Raw genomic sequence first — 14,768 nt, 5'->3', positions numbered from 1 at the left:
AACTGTTTTAGTGATGGAACCTGGTTTATCAAAGGTCTTAGGTTCACAAAAGCAGTGAAATATTTGAATAAAAGGGTAGACACATGTCTGAGTGTATAGAAGTCAAAAGACAGTTTGGAAATTTAAATGAATCATATCTTCCATATTTTCTTTTTTCATTTTGCCACCACTAGTGAGGCCAAAACAGGATATTACACTGTTCTGTCTGATGCAGTATATTCACCACTTAGCATTGCAAAGAAAACAAAATGGCCACGCTTGGCCGATTCTCCATCGCTATGGTGATGACCTTGGTAGAAGTGTGTAGGTGTTGGCCGTCTCATAAATGAGGCAATGTGTGCACCGGCATCATAAAAAGATCTGGAAATTACCCAACACAGTCTCAAGGCAGTTTGTATAATAGTCATGAAACCTGTGTGTCCGCACTGAGCTCCATGTCGTCCATCTTTTGGCCGAATTGTCACTTTGGCTCAACTCATTACGCTCCAACCGTCCTCCTGCTGAGCGACACAAAACTAATTGTCAATTTGTGTCCCTGGACACAAAACAAACCGCCACGCGGCTCGGCCTGAACACCCGGCTTCTCTCAGGGTTCTGCCTGCAAAGAACCAAGTGGACGTAATGTTCCCCACAACAGCGAGGCACTGAAGGAGAACCGGTGGGAACCATAAAGCACATAGAATATCTGTTAAGTAACCCGTACCTGGAGAGCGCTTTCTAGTCTTCTGACCACTCAAAGCGCTTTAACACTGCATGACATCATTCACCCATTCACACACTGATGGGAGGAGCCACCATGCGAGGTGCCACATCAGTGTCATCAACCATTCATACACCGTAGCTGCAGCTACGGGAGACATTTAGGGTTAAGTGTCTTGCTCAAGGACACATCGACACGGGCTAGCAGAGTTGGGGATTGAACCGCCGATCCTGTCGCCCCAAGCTACAGCCAGAGAGCAGCTTCAGCTAACCTCCAACGCCAATGCTCAAGTGTAGGTTTGCACTGAGTGGAACTCACCAGCCAGGTTAACCCTTCAGGGTTTTAGGCCTTTTTCTTGATCTTAAATTCACCTTTTAAAGGCACAATTCATATAAGATACACACCCGTGTGTTACATAAAGTTGCAGAACAATCTCAGCTCTCCATATAATGAGGCACAATTGCCATAAGGCAGAAGTGTAAAGTGATAAATATGACTTTTTAAAAATTCTTCCTATCTCTTGTGAAAACATTCCTTAACTTGTGTAGACGACGCATTTTGTTGATGGAAATTCATTTTCCAAGGTCTTAGGTTCATATACATGAATAAAAAGTGCAATTTGAATCTATTTATTTTGGTGTCCCACTTGTATTGGTATGATATCTTACTGGAAAGTTATTTCTCATTCTCATTCATTGAATTCTGCTCCCGGTGTCCAGCAACACCAGCGATCCGTTGGCCCGTGAGCCGCTGGCAGCGCTCATCCGTGTTGTCTGGTGAACACACTGCTTGGTCCGGTTGCAGCATCGCCTCCACGCGTGTGCTGTTGGCACCGTGAGCCGCTTGAGAGGCAATCCAAATGCAACCGGACTCACATCTTGTTTGTAAGTTTTGTATTAAAAGTAAGATTCGCCTGACTTCCTTACAAACGCCTTCGCTCACTATCACAAGGGTTACATACACATTACAGCACACCATTACTTTTCTATATTTTCTGTGAAAGTAGTTGTTTTTTCAGCAACAAGTAGTGTAAAGGATCACAATTACAGTTAGTTGTCCAAGTAACACCACATGTTCCACATCCTCATTTGTTGGATGTTCAGGCGAATAGCACCTCGGTGACGTGTGACTTGAGGTAGAAAAATGTCAGTTTTTAATGGGGTGCAGAAGCATACACTACACCCTCAGTTTAATACTCTCACCCTCCAGTGGCATTTGAATATTCAATGCCAAGCACAAGGACTACATGTCCAACATGGACTGTGTGTCCGTCTCCAAAACGGCTCAAAAGCTAAATGCTAATACAATGACGAATGGAGCAAAAGAAATAGGTACATTGATAACATTACATTCGAAGGTAGTAATACATAAAGCGTAACATATTAACTTGCAGTAACTTGCCCAACACGAGCATGAGGAGGAACAGTGCAGGAGGACAGCCTGCATGCAGCTTCCTTATTTAGATCTGCTGGTTTGGGAGGCTCAGAGGATCGGCCTCGTCTTGTTCAGGAAACAACTCTTTAATTAACTATTGAGCACTAACGCATCACCATGAAATATGAAGGACGTGTCGAGAGCAGCATATGAACTCTATTGTGCTTCTGGTGTCGGACTAACTGAACCGATCCACCAGCAGCTGCAGACATTGAGGTCTTAAGAGGGTTTAGGTCACGAGGGTGAAATAACTGACATCCTAGACGGGAAGATAGTTTTCTTCCTATTGATGATGAAGGCCATGCTCTTTAGTTTTGGTGAGACTGAGGGCAACTGTGGCTCAGTGGGTGAGCAGGGTCGACCTTCAATCAGAGGATCCTAAATGTCTCCCGTAGCTGAGCCTACGGAGTATGAATGGTTGATGATACTGATGTGGCACCTTCATGGTGGCTCCTCCCATCAGGTTGTGAATGGGTGAATGATGTCATGCAGTGTTAAAGCGCTTTGAGTGGTCTGAAGACTAGAAAAACACTGATCAACTACGGAACCATTTACTGTTTGTTGCCCACTATTTCTCGAAATTCCTGAGGTCACAGGTCCCTGACATTGAGCTTCTGTTTGTAAGCCCCTTCAGCTAACACCAAATGGTGTTTATCGACCTTGGCAGTGGCATAAATCTGTCCAATAAGTACCCACATAGATCATGTACTACACATATTATTTACACTTGCTTTTTTCCAGTGAGTCATTTCTCTGAATTCAAAACGTTCATTTATCCACACAAATGTCAGCCAAAGGGTTAAGAACATCTATTTGTATGTTTGTGACCAGTCCTCTTGCTAGTCCGTACAATGTGCAGTCTATGCAACTATCCTTCTGGCGGCTGTAAAGAGACATTCTGTTGCGACTGCCAAATTTCCTCTCCACTTCTTCCCTGCTGACACATATACTGCTAATTGTCATTCAACTTGATAGGAGTCGCCTGCGCGGCTGCATTTGTAATTGTGATGGAGTTAATTCAAAGACCTTTTTCATGTGCTGCTTCTATTATGGTACCACCCCTGTGGCTCTTTTCTGACAGTCTCACGCCATTACTGTAAGCAGACCACAGCCATCTGCAGAGCTTTGAACAGACTCTCTCTCCCAGAGTCCTGTGGGTTACGCATCACATCTTTTCAAGTTTTGGTGAACTCATTAGGAATCTATCCTGTACCCCTCAATATGTTCAAACCTTACGGCACTAAGATCATCGAAACGTGGCTCTGACATTCAAGTGATCTCATCGGTTCTTTGTCCAAATGGAGATATCTGGTTATTTGAATGTGTGTATTGAGAAGAGAGTACCTGATGGGATTCCTCACATGAAGAGCTGATAACTCATTTGGACTTAAAGCTGTAATTGAACGGTGGTAGTTTCAACCTTTTCGCTCAAATGAAATGCTGTTCCCTCTGCTTGTGAGAGGTTTCTCCTGCTTGGCAGTGAGCAATGCACGGCAGATAAAACTGGACAGACCTCTAGCTGATGACACCTCTGGGGATTTCTGGGCATTTCAGTTTCGCTTTTTTTTCCAAGCAAGTTGTCAGTCGGCGCCGTCAATGTACCAAATAGCCTAGTTGAGCTTTAAAAACTGGACTAAAGCTGTCACAATCAACGTTCTCCTCAAATGTCACCTCTCGGCTCTCATTAGGCATTCCTGTTGCGAGTAGTAAGCACTTTGTCATTCTGCTAGCCGCCGTCGACTCGAATTGACATTTCACTCAGTGTCTCTCATTTCATTCAGTATTCTTTGGAGACTGCCTGTGCCTCCGTCCCCTCATTTCCAGCCAGACCATTTCACCTTTTTGTCTCCCTGGAAATGGATTAGCCAGCCAGGACGGAAATTAAACTGCCAAATCAATTAGGGTTTCTCAAAAGGTGCAGCTTCATTTTCACGCTTGTTCATCACGCCCCTTTCTACGCCTGTCCGGTAGCAGCCTCAGACTATTGGTTGCACTTTTGCTCTCTGCCAACCTCCAAAGGAAGACATTTGAAAGCAGAGACGCATAGCGATGATGTCCTCATGAATATGAGGACGCCGGTCTTTGTGCAGGGTTCGGAAAGACTATTCAGGTCCAGGAACAGAAGAGTTTGGTTTAGGAAACATAGCGAGTTTACGATCCTCTCACAATAAAAACAACGGGATATTTGAAGGTCATCCATTTGTAATGCCTCTATTGAAACCAAAAAAATCAATTCAGTGTTTGTCAAATGATTACAATATGTATCTAATACACATAGCAATGTTTGCAACATCTCTGATTCACATAATTAATGAATTGATGGTAAATACAAGGAGCTCCATTGCAACAACCCGCCCCACACAGGGGTAAGTTACAAAACGACTAAAACACAGTGTGATTGTCATGATGTGTTATGTTGTGCGGCCCCGGCCATTCAGCCGAGTCATCAACATGTCACTCCAGCCAGCTGGCTGCCCTTCTGGAGGTGAGGGACGGACCGACAGACTGATCGATATCCGTCCTCGACTTTGATCCAGAAATATCCCAACAAATACTGACATGTCCAGCGCCGGCAGCGGGTTGATAAGAACAACCTGGAAGACGCCGCTCACCTGAAGTCCTTTAAGTTTAAGCTGCAAACTTAATGATATGACTGCTGTGATGTAATGAGGATATAATGAATAACGGGGGAGAGGGAAATAACATAACAGCTAAAGCCTTGTGGTTGGTTCAGGGCATGAAATCAGTTTACTGTAATGCAGCATTTAAAACCAGCCAAAGACACTTATGTAATGTTACGATGTACAAAATATAAGACCCAATATAACAGCGCGCTTATAGCTGGCTGCTCCTTGTTTTCATTTGTGTCTGTGGACTCTTTCACATTGAACTATGCGAGCGACATCACTGATAAAAAACACACTTACTGTTACTACAAGTGATCAAGACCCTCAAGGGATCTGACCAGAACATGGTGGGTGATAGGGTCTCCTTTTTGTCTATCATTTAGTTTGTCATTGCACTCTGTTCCTGTCGGATTTATTATATTTCCAATCATGACACACAAATATGGGCTGTCAACTTCTGTGGATCCAAACCTGTTTTGCTCCACTGTATCACTGCATAATTGATATATTTTTGACAGTGAATCAGAGGTGGATGATAACAACAGTCCCCATTCGCATCACAGACTAAATGTACAACTTGTCTCCTGTCCAAGCCGATCAGCAGCTGAGCGGCCGCCGCGCGTTAGCTAGCGCCAGCTAACCGCTATCGTATTTAGTTTGTGCATATAAACGTGACACGGTGCATTTTTTTAGGCTTTCTCGTAAACAACATGATTTATCCAAAATGTCTACACCTCTATGACTAATTGTAATTTGGCACACATGTCTGGGTGAGACTGCTCTAAAAAAATAAACAGATTGTCAACCTTAAGCTCCGCCTGCTTAGATTGTCCGCCATTTTGAGTTTTGTAAAAAACACTTTATTTTATTTATTTTTTCCCAATTTCTCCTAAACGCTGAGTCCGATTCTTACAAATCTTTCTGTGGATCATTATTGGTTCAATGTCATCATCATGTTGTGTCTGAGTTTCAAAATAAAATGGCTGATAAAGCGTAACTATACTGTGCATTTTATAGCACAGCGTGGCACTTTGACACTGAACGTTTTATGTCCCCAATGGTTGAAATGAAGGGAAATATATTTGAACAAAATTGCATCTGAAAAGCATTTACAGAAATGTGTTTGCATGGTATGAGCTGGAATTGTAATACATATATGAGACAGAATATTTATTTGTATAACTGCAGCAATTTTGATGAAACTCGAAGATGATAGAGGAGCAGAAAGCACTCCAGCAGCCCTCTGGGCTCGGGGAGAATAATTGTAATTTGTGGAAGCTGCCGCCCTGGGATGCTGATGCTGCGACACAAAGAGAGTCAAGTGCATGGGCGAAGATGTCTGCTCGGCTCTTTGCGAGCGCGGTAACTGAAGAGAGGGCAAACCTCTGATTTTGACCTCTGCGCTGCACGCTGACTGATGCCGTCTCTTTCCGACGCTGATGTGGCTGCCAGGGTCCTGAAGAGAGCCGACATGATCACTGTGATGCACTGCATGTGACGTTAGGGCATTTTTTTAATCACGGTCCGAAGACCAATCACGTAGCTGCTTCAGTTGGAGTCCATACAATGAAACTATCATTCTGAACATTTTGAGGAAAACACATTTCGTAAAGGATTACGCTTTTAACGTAACACAACCATGTTTAAATAAATCCCTGGGTGTCAGTGAAGGGAGGATGCCGAGGTAGTGATGGGTAAAAAAGACCCAACGCTTTCCCCAGGAGAAGTATCCTGAACGAGTACTGGTGTCGCTTACACATAATCACCTGGTTTTTGTAGCTTGTTGTTTAGTTTCAGTTTTGTCATACCTTAAATGTTTGTATTAAACCTAACCAAGTACTGGAGTGTTTTTGTTTTGTTTCAATTTACAATGTTAAGATGTATTTTAAGCAGTGAGCTGCAGTAGCTTTCCCTCTCCACGTAGCAGAGAGAGCGTTGTCGTGGTCCAGGAGCTGCTCCGTGAGCTTTGAGACCATCTCACAGTTCAACCAGAACGTCTGGTGGTCTCTATAGTTCCCGCCACATTGACTTGTCAAAAGATCATTTCCCCTTCACTAGATAAAGTAATGGAGTAATTGTACACAATTTGAGCACTTTCATGTTTTCTACACGCACAAGTGCAGGCTTTACATGTAATTAACATTGCTCTTGTCATAAGGCAATGGGCTGTGAAAGGGATTAGTGTTTGCATGTGAATGGGACTCCTGTCAGCTGTGGGATGTAATTAGGGTTAACAACTGAGCTTAGACCCAAAACATCTTCAAGCGGGAGGCAGTGAGCATTGTAATTAAGAAGCACTTTACAGCGTAGACCACTGTGCTTTATGTACTCTAACTTTCCACCCACTATGGCCTCACTTTGTTCTTAAAGATGGGGGCACACTGACAGCCTCAGCTGGAGGAGGGATGGGGTTTGATATGCACGCAGCATTCATAGCTCATTATCCGAGATGATTAAGTTGTCCTGGCTGTAATGGATCTCGATGGAGCCAAACACTCCGTCATAATTGGAGATGTGTCACAGAGTATCAATACGCTGTCAAGTTGTAGGTGCCTTCCACACGCAGCGTTTACTCCTCCATCGCATTGCCCCGGAGCCTTGCTGATGTATATTCATCGAATGATTGATCTCGCATTGAAACAAGTAAACAAACTGGTGAGTTGTGCTCACGCCGGAGCGCAGGAGAACCATGAGCTTGAAAAGAGCTACGCTGGTTTGGAACGGAGGAAAAAGCACGCCGAGTCCAACGTTACACTTTGCATCATTTCAGATGAGATCAGACTCACAACGGCAGAACTAGTGAGGTAACCGAAACTTTAACAGACGTCTTTGGTATGCATGGACAGTTTGGGGTTTCAAAGTTGACTTAATTGTCTTAATTATTGGTGGCAACTAAGCATAATCCTCTATGAAGCTTTATCAATCAGTCCAAACCAACGTGAATATCTTTTTACATTATTGTCTGATCTGGACGTTCTTGCCGAAGGCTTCAATTACCATGAAGATGAGTGTGTACTAGCGATACGGCCTGACATTACATGTGATCGCTGTCAGTCGGGAACTTTGTATTTCAAAAACTGTTGTTTTATTCGGAAACGACATAATTTATATGATTGAAATGAACATTGTCAATATGAGTAGTGTGTCTGTACTAAAGGTCAGATACATGTGTCATTGTGTTGCATTGTTACTCTAACTCTCCCCCACGAGACGTCTGTTCATGTCCCTGAGAAAACAAACCTATCGTTACGAGATGTAAGACAGTCTGCTCTGGGTGTTTAACACTTTATTCCATTAGTTACGCTGTGCACTTATTATTTTAACACAAACATGATGTGTTTTCTAACCTTAGCTCAGAAGGCTACTCGCCCAGACCGAACCACAACGCTGACAATGTGTTGTGCTTCTGAGAGATGTGGACTTGTTTTCTGTTCATCATGTTGTTATGACATTTAGTTATAAAGACTTTTTAGTACTTTTCATCAGAGAAATATTTGTAGAATCACCAAGAGAGTGACGATGAAAAATGTATGATTCATGATTTATTCATGATTTATGAGGAAAAAAAGACAAAATATGGCGACACGATGTTTCCGCCCGGCAGCGGTGTTTTGTGTTTAGTCTGAATGTTTCTCCTCACACACTTCTCCTCAGAGCAATGGGCAGACAAAGCTGGAGATGTTATGAAATATAATGCAAGTATCCATGTCAATACATGTTTCTCTATATTGTCTGGTTGGTTTAGCGAGTCAGACGGAGGTCCAACTGTTTGTTTTATTTATAGTCACAATGTCTCTTCAACAATCGGATGATTTCATGATGGCAGCTGTCTTTTTCTGATATTCATCATCTAGCCTGCATCTGCCTTTTGCAGATGTACTCTTTCACACCATCATACTGGAAGAAAGATCTTAAAATAATCCCCACAGATACTCTCAGAACATCATCAATTCATGATGGTTGATGTGTCGGAGGTTGCCTCATCTACCTCGACTTCAGCTCCTGATGTCCTGCGCTCCTCAACAGGCCGTGACCTCATTGCTTTCAAACAAAGTGGGTGTGCCGCATGTGATTAGCTCATGAGTGAGAATATTTAGTCACGGGGTACATCTGTCTTACGCAAAATGTACCATCATATTGCTCCATCGGATGCTGGTCTATTTTCTGCTGCTGTGGGTGGAGACAATGTTATCTCAACCTCTTCCTAGATGATGGATTCCTCCTTTTATCATTACTGAGCATCAGAGCAAATGGCCGCTCGACAAAGACGCCCCCCGTGATTCTGAGAGGCTTGGGGTTTCAGATCTTTGAGATATTTTGTATTAAACCCCCGTTGATGCTGCACTGGAAATATATAATGACACAGACTGCACGGACACTTACAGGACAAGAGAGACAACAGCTGATGATAAATACTTATGTGCAGAGAACACAGTGGAGAGCTGTTTGGTAATCCAGGCACAGGGTTTTATTGTCCTTTTAAATATAAAATACGTGACATAATATACAGAGAAGAGGACTTTTCGTCCCGTACCAATAAGATCATGGTTTAGGTTACGTAACTTGCTTATGTGACATTAGTTTGAACGTTTCTCTCACACTTTCACAATGAGCTAGTTGCTGTTTGGCTGAAATATTTGAATTGTAGTAAAAACCACTGACACTCACAACTCCCATTGAATAAGCTAATAACATCTTAACTTAGACTCAATACATGAAGGAAAATTAAAAAAAATTGAAGCTTTGAACATATTTAATTATTAGCTTATTAGCTCAGTGTTTGGTTTGACAGCAGCCGATCACATTGGGCATCCTTGAAGAACAAACAAGGACTTCCTCCAGCTCTTCAATCATAGTACCCAGCGTACAGTAAAGGATACAAAGGAATCCCTCTTGCCATAAACTAAATGTTTGAGCCAGATGGGCCTTAAACATTCTGACATCAAAGTTTCAGATTGACCACCTTCGACCTAACGGCTGGTTTTTGGCTGACAGGAAACCAACATGCTACATCTGAGGGCTGAGGCCAGGTCAATGTCCTGCACACCAACAACTCCAACAACCCCATGCATGCCAAAACTATTTCTGCATTTGACGCACTAAAGGAAACCAGATGAAAGAGTAGATCATGTCAGATTATTACCTGCTGAGCGTCACAACATTCTCACAACATCGGCACCACGCCAACGAAACTGCTGCCCAGTCCAGTTCAGCCCAGTTTCCTTTGTCACTTGAATTCAGCTTGACATTTGAAGGTGAGTCATCTGCCATGTGGGCGTGTCACCCTGTAACAGTCCGTTCTTCTGTCTGAAGCTGAACGCTCTTTATCTCAACATGTTGTTAAATGATGGAACTGCAATTTACTCAAATGTAAATATGACTGAGATTAAAAAATACCAGTATTGTTCTGAAGGCCCACCGCTCTGGAAAATTAAAAAAAAACAAAAAAAAAACTCTCCAACAAACAGAAGCAAATTAGTTTGCTGAATAAAAGCAGAATTTTAATGAAATCAATTGGAACAAAGGATTTCCATCACCAAAGGTGTATTTCCGCTGGTAAAAATCAGCTGAATTTGATGTCCGTCTATAGATTTGCTTGCAAATTGTACAGTAATTGCGAGTAATACACATAATGTTAATTAAAGAACATTATTATACAAATTATTAGCATGAAAGTGCTGCATAAACGTCAGATTTTCCCGCGTGGGTCCTGATGAGGCTGGATGCTAATTGTTACCTGTCAGTCTGTATGACTTCATTGACTTGAGGAACTAAAATTTAAGTTTTTATCATTTTTCCTGTTGGTCAAAATCAAATAAACTACAGCTGGAAAAGAACCCTTAATCCTTTGTTATGTATCACGTCACACAAGCATTAAAGTGATATATTATGGCCTCTTATCATATTTAAAGGACACTTTAGAGGTCTTTTTTTATGTGTATTTCAACACCATACTAAGCTGGCACCACATTATGCAAAGTGGGGGTGATAATCCATTCACTGCAGTATTTAATGACACATTTCCTCTGCCACCATAGCTTAAGATCACTGGGTTTAACGTGTCATATGAAGTCCACGACCTGAGTTTGACCTCCTCTCACTGTTTGTGTTTTCACACCAAATGATTGCTGGATAAAATCATTTCAATATCTTGGCCCTTCTAATGTGTTTCCATTGGTCATGCATGTCTATCATCCGGGTCAGGGCCATTTCTGTCACAGTAAGAGCTGTAATACAATCACAGCAGCGCAGGGTGGTCCAGTCTATATTTCAGTTTAAATGCAGTTTCTCTTCATGTGACGTTAATTTAACTCAATGGAGCTTTTTTTGATGCACAATAATTGCGGAGCACATTTTACAAGGAGTCAATTTGAGATTTGCATGAAGAATGGCAGCATGTCATGGTGGAAGGGTTTTGCAATAAAGAGACAAGCGATTGAAATTGAGATACTTGCGAGCGGTCGCGGCTTTGGCTCAGAAGGCACTTATGCGATAGGAATAAAATATAAATGGGAAAATAATGGAGGTTTATTCCCACAGTGTCATTGAAAACTTTTGCTTTGCTGTCGCAGCCCTAAAACTTACACATGGAAACATTTGTCAAGTCCATAATCAGAAAAAGAAAAAGTCGTCCGCACGAGTTAAAACAGTAAATGCAACAGAGTGATGTTCTCTTTTAAGGTCTAACAAGTGTCCATCTGTTCTTTAACGACGCCGAGCAGCAACATCTCAGAGGCAAATAAATGCCTTTTACAGCGGATGATAAATGCCCCGATTCTGAATTGATATTGGACATTCATTAAGTCACAATTACCTTAATAGCATTTGCACAGCGCCGGGTGACTAATGGGTTCACACTCGTAAAGTACTGCTTAATGTTTTTGGTTTCAGTGCCTGCAAATCCATTTGGAAAAAAAAACATTCAAATAAACACAGATGTGGATTTATTCTAGATAGTCGAGCAGTCAGCTGACCCGCAGACCAAACCAGACAAACCCAACATGAGTGATATTGTCCTTCCTTCACTGCTGCCGGCTGTCGGGTGAGTCTGCAGCTGGGTGTGTGCAGTGTGTGTGTGACGGCAATGTGCAGTTCTTTTGACCAGCAAAAGACGCAGAGCCGCACTGACCACGCGGCCGAGTTGGACTCTCTCTCTCGGCTGTACGGTCCGTGTTCACTATCAGCCTCTGCAGCCATGTTGTGTCGCCTGTCCGGTGCTACTGTCACACTGCGTCTCCCTCCAGACCTCCAGTAGTCGCTGACCATCGTTCAGAGCGTGGCCTCGTCGTGTGTTTGGACGTAAAGGTGTACGCTGCGTCCTCACTGGCAAAGACAAGTCCAACTTGTCCAGTTTATGTATGTTTCAACTCTTCAGCTCATGTTTAACCTTTTCTATGACGGACAACTTGTAGTCAATATTATCACTCAGAGATCAATATTTCATCATTATATTAAAAAGGTCAACTTGTAAGCCACTCGTATTAAAGATATGTTTTGTGTCAACCCATCCATCATGTAGCCTTTTATTCTGTAGCACCACCATATGGATGCAGACACAATCAGTAGTTATTACTGCAGAAAAAAAGGTATAATTGATCTATGAAACTTTGAATGCATCCGTCTACAACACGGCTGTATATGCAGTAGAGCCTCAAGACAAATAAAATGAGGAGTTTGGTATTTTGCAAAATTTTGGTGCTGGTTGCACACAATGAAACCAGTGGAGCTGCAGTGCATGATGGGACCATGACATCATTATCACCCCAGTTAGAGACTGCAGATGGAACAGACACCTTGTGCCTTCAGAGGGCTGTGCAGGACCACCAGAGTAAAGGAAAGACAAGTAAAGGACTTTTAGGATGCTTTTAGGGAGGAACATGGACACAGTATGTACCTTATGAACCAAACAAAAGGGACCAAACTAAAATGAGTTGTCGCTCTGCTCTGATCAGGATACACATGCATCCCAGGATTACAGGATTACTTGATGTTCATCTACATCATCGACTGCACCTCTCATTCTACCGGGGAGCACGGCGCGTCACCAAACCGGCATAGACTGAGAAACTAGACCTGAAGACGGCGCAGGAAGAGCCCGGTGGAGCACTGCTCTGTGCAGCGACACAGAAAGAGCCCGGAGAGCCGCTACGTGACACCCAAAGCACAATGACAGGGCGGCTAATTGACCGTGGGCCATGCTAATTATTAAGCATTAAATTGCAGTCAAGAATAAGACCTGCATGTACATGCTTTACTCTGACACTAAGGGGATGAGAGCAGAATATTGCAATAGGTGCACAACTGAAACATAAAAAAGGATCTAGCTGCTTTGGATTATGACGTTTCAAGCTTGCCGCTCTTCCTTAGTTAGCATTAAAACAGGTTTGCAGTGATAAAGAGAATGAGGAAACACAAGTGACAAGAACACTGTGAAGTAGGAGGACGTTCCCAGACACTAATTCATTAGTTAAGTCAGGAGGTAAAAAATGTATCACTGTAGGCTTTGATCAGAGCAGAATAATGCAACAATCACTGAAGCAATGACAACATTGTGTTGCTTGTGTTACTGCTGCTACAGAAGTTAGGAAAGGATTTTAATTATACATCACGTTGATTAAACACTGGACGCTGGGAAATAATAGAGTTCATTTGTGTTGTGATGAAGAGCATCTCGACAGCCCCACAGGACTTTACAAGAAAACAACAAGCCGTGTGTAGCACCTCCCCCTTTGTCCTTGTGACGCGTTCTCCTGAACGCAGCAGCCCCTGTGTGCGGACCAGAGCAGAGCATCTGTCCTCGAGTGGAGCTCAAACTTAATCCTCCTCAGGTGACATATATAGACTGCACAGCCAGCCCATATAACCGCTGTGAAGTTTGTAAAAGAGGAGGCTGAAATTGATGACTTGAAACAGTTCAGCGCCAAGACTCCAGTACAATTAATCCTGCCTCGACGTTAAAGATGTCTCCTCGATACAATGGAGGGGGCCGGGTCCATCTGCAAAGTCAAGACATAAGAGTCATGCATACATGCAGACAGAGAACGCCATGCCTCCTAATTCTGCTCATTAATCACCTGTCTGCCAAACATCCTCCAGAGAAAAGAGCCTTGTTCCTCCGAGGTAATTACAGCACTTGAAGGAACGTTCTCCGCTGCAAACGCTCATAAGTAGCCATCGTATCTCTCTTACTCTGTCTGCTTTTTTGTCTCGACCACGGAGCTTCCTGTATCCTCTGGAGGACCTTCCTCCTCCTCTTCTTCTCAAATCTTTTCTGCTGCACTGCTCTTCCTCCTCTTCAGCTCTTTTTTCTGGGCAAACATCCATTTGGCATCAAATGTAAGATAAATAAATTATAGCCTCTAAAATCAATGCCCAGTCCATGGCTGTAGGCTTAGGACTAGAAGGATGCCACTGGGCTAGAAGGATGCCACTGGGCTAGAAGGATGCCACCGGGCTAGAAGGATGCCACCGGGCTAGAAGGATGCTACCAGGGCTAGAAGGATGCCCCCGGGCTAGAAGGATGCCACTGGGCTAGAAGGATGCCACAGGGCTAGAAGGATGCTACCAGGGCTAGAAGGATGCCCCCGGGCTAGAAGGATGCTACCAGGGCTAGAAGGATGCCACCGGTCTTGAAGGATGCCACCGGTCTTGAAGGATGCCACCATGGCTAGAAGGATGCCACTGGGCTAGAAGGATGCCACCTGACTAGAAGGATGCCACCGGGCTAGAAGGATGCTACCGGACAAGAAGGATGCTACCAGGGCTAGAAGGATGCCACCAGGCTAGAAGGATGCCACCATGGCTCGAAGGATGCTACCAGGGCTAGAAGGATGCCACCATGGCTAGAAGGATGCCACCGGGCAAGAAGGATGCTACAAGGACTTGAAGGACGCCACCGGGCGAGAAGGATGCTACCAGGGCTAGTAGGATGCCACCAGGCTAGAAGGATGCTTCCGGGCAAGAAGGATGCTACCAGGGCTAGAAGGATGCCACCGAGCTAGAAGGAT

General features: G+C 43.5%; 1 protein-coding gene across 1 annotated transcript in view; it reads left to right on the top strand.

Annotated features, from left to right (window-relative positions):
* Positions 1–14,768, top strand: part of vstm2a (V-set and transmembrane domain containing 2A) — a 69,398-nt gene that overhangs the window by 35,147 nt on the left and 19,483 nt on the right. The gene's annotated exons all lie outside the window — the stretch shown is intronic.

This window comes from Clinocottus analis, unplaced genomic scaffold (assembly GCF_023055335.1).
Source record: "Clinocottus analis isolate CAN_PGR_092001 unplaced genomic scaffold, fCliAna1.0.p SCAF_18, whole genome shotgun sequence".
Lineage (NCBI taxonomy): Eukaryota > Metazoa > Chordata > Actinopteri > Perciformes > Cottidae > Clinocottus > Clinocottus analis.
Note: the sequence above shows the minus strand (reverse complement) of the source record. Positions and strands in the feature narration are given on the sequence as shown.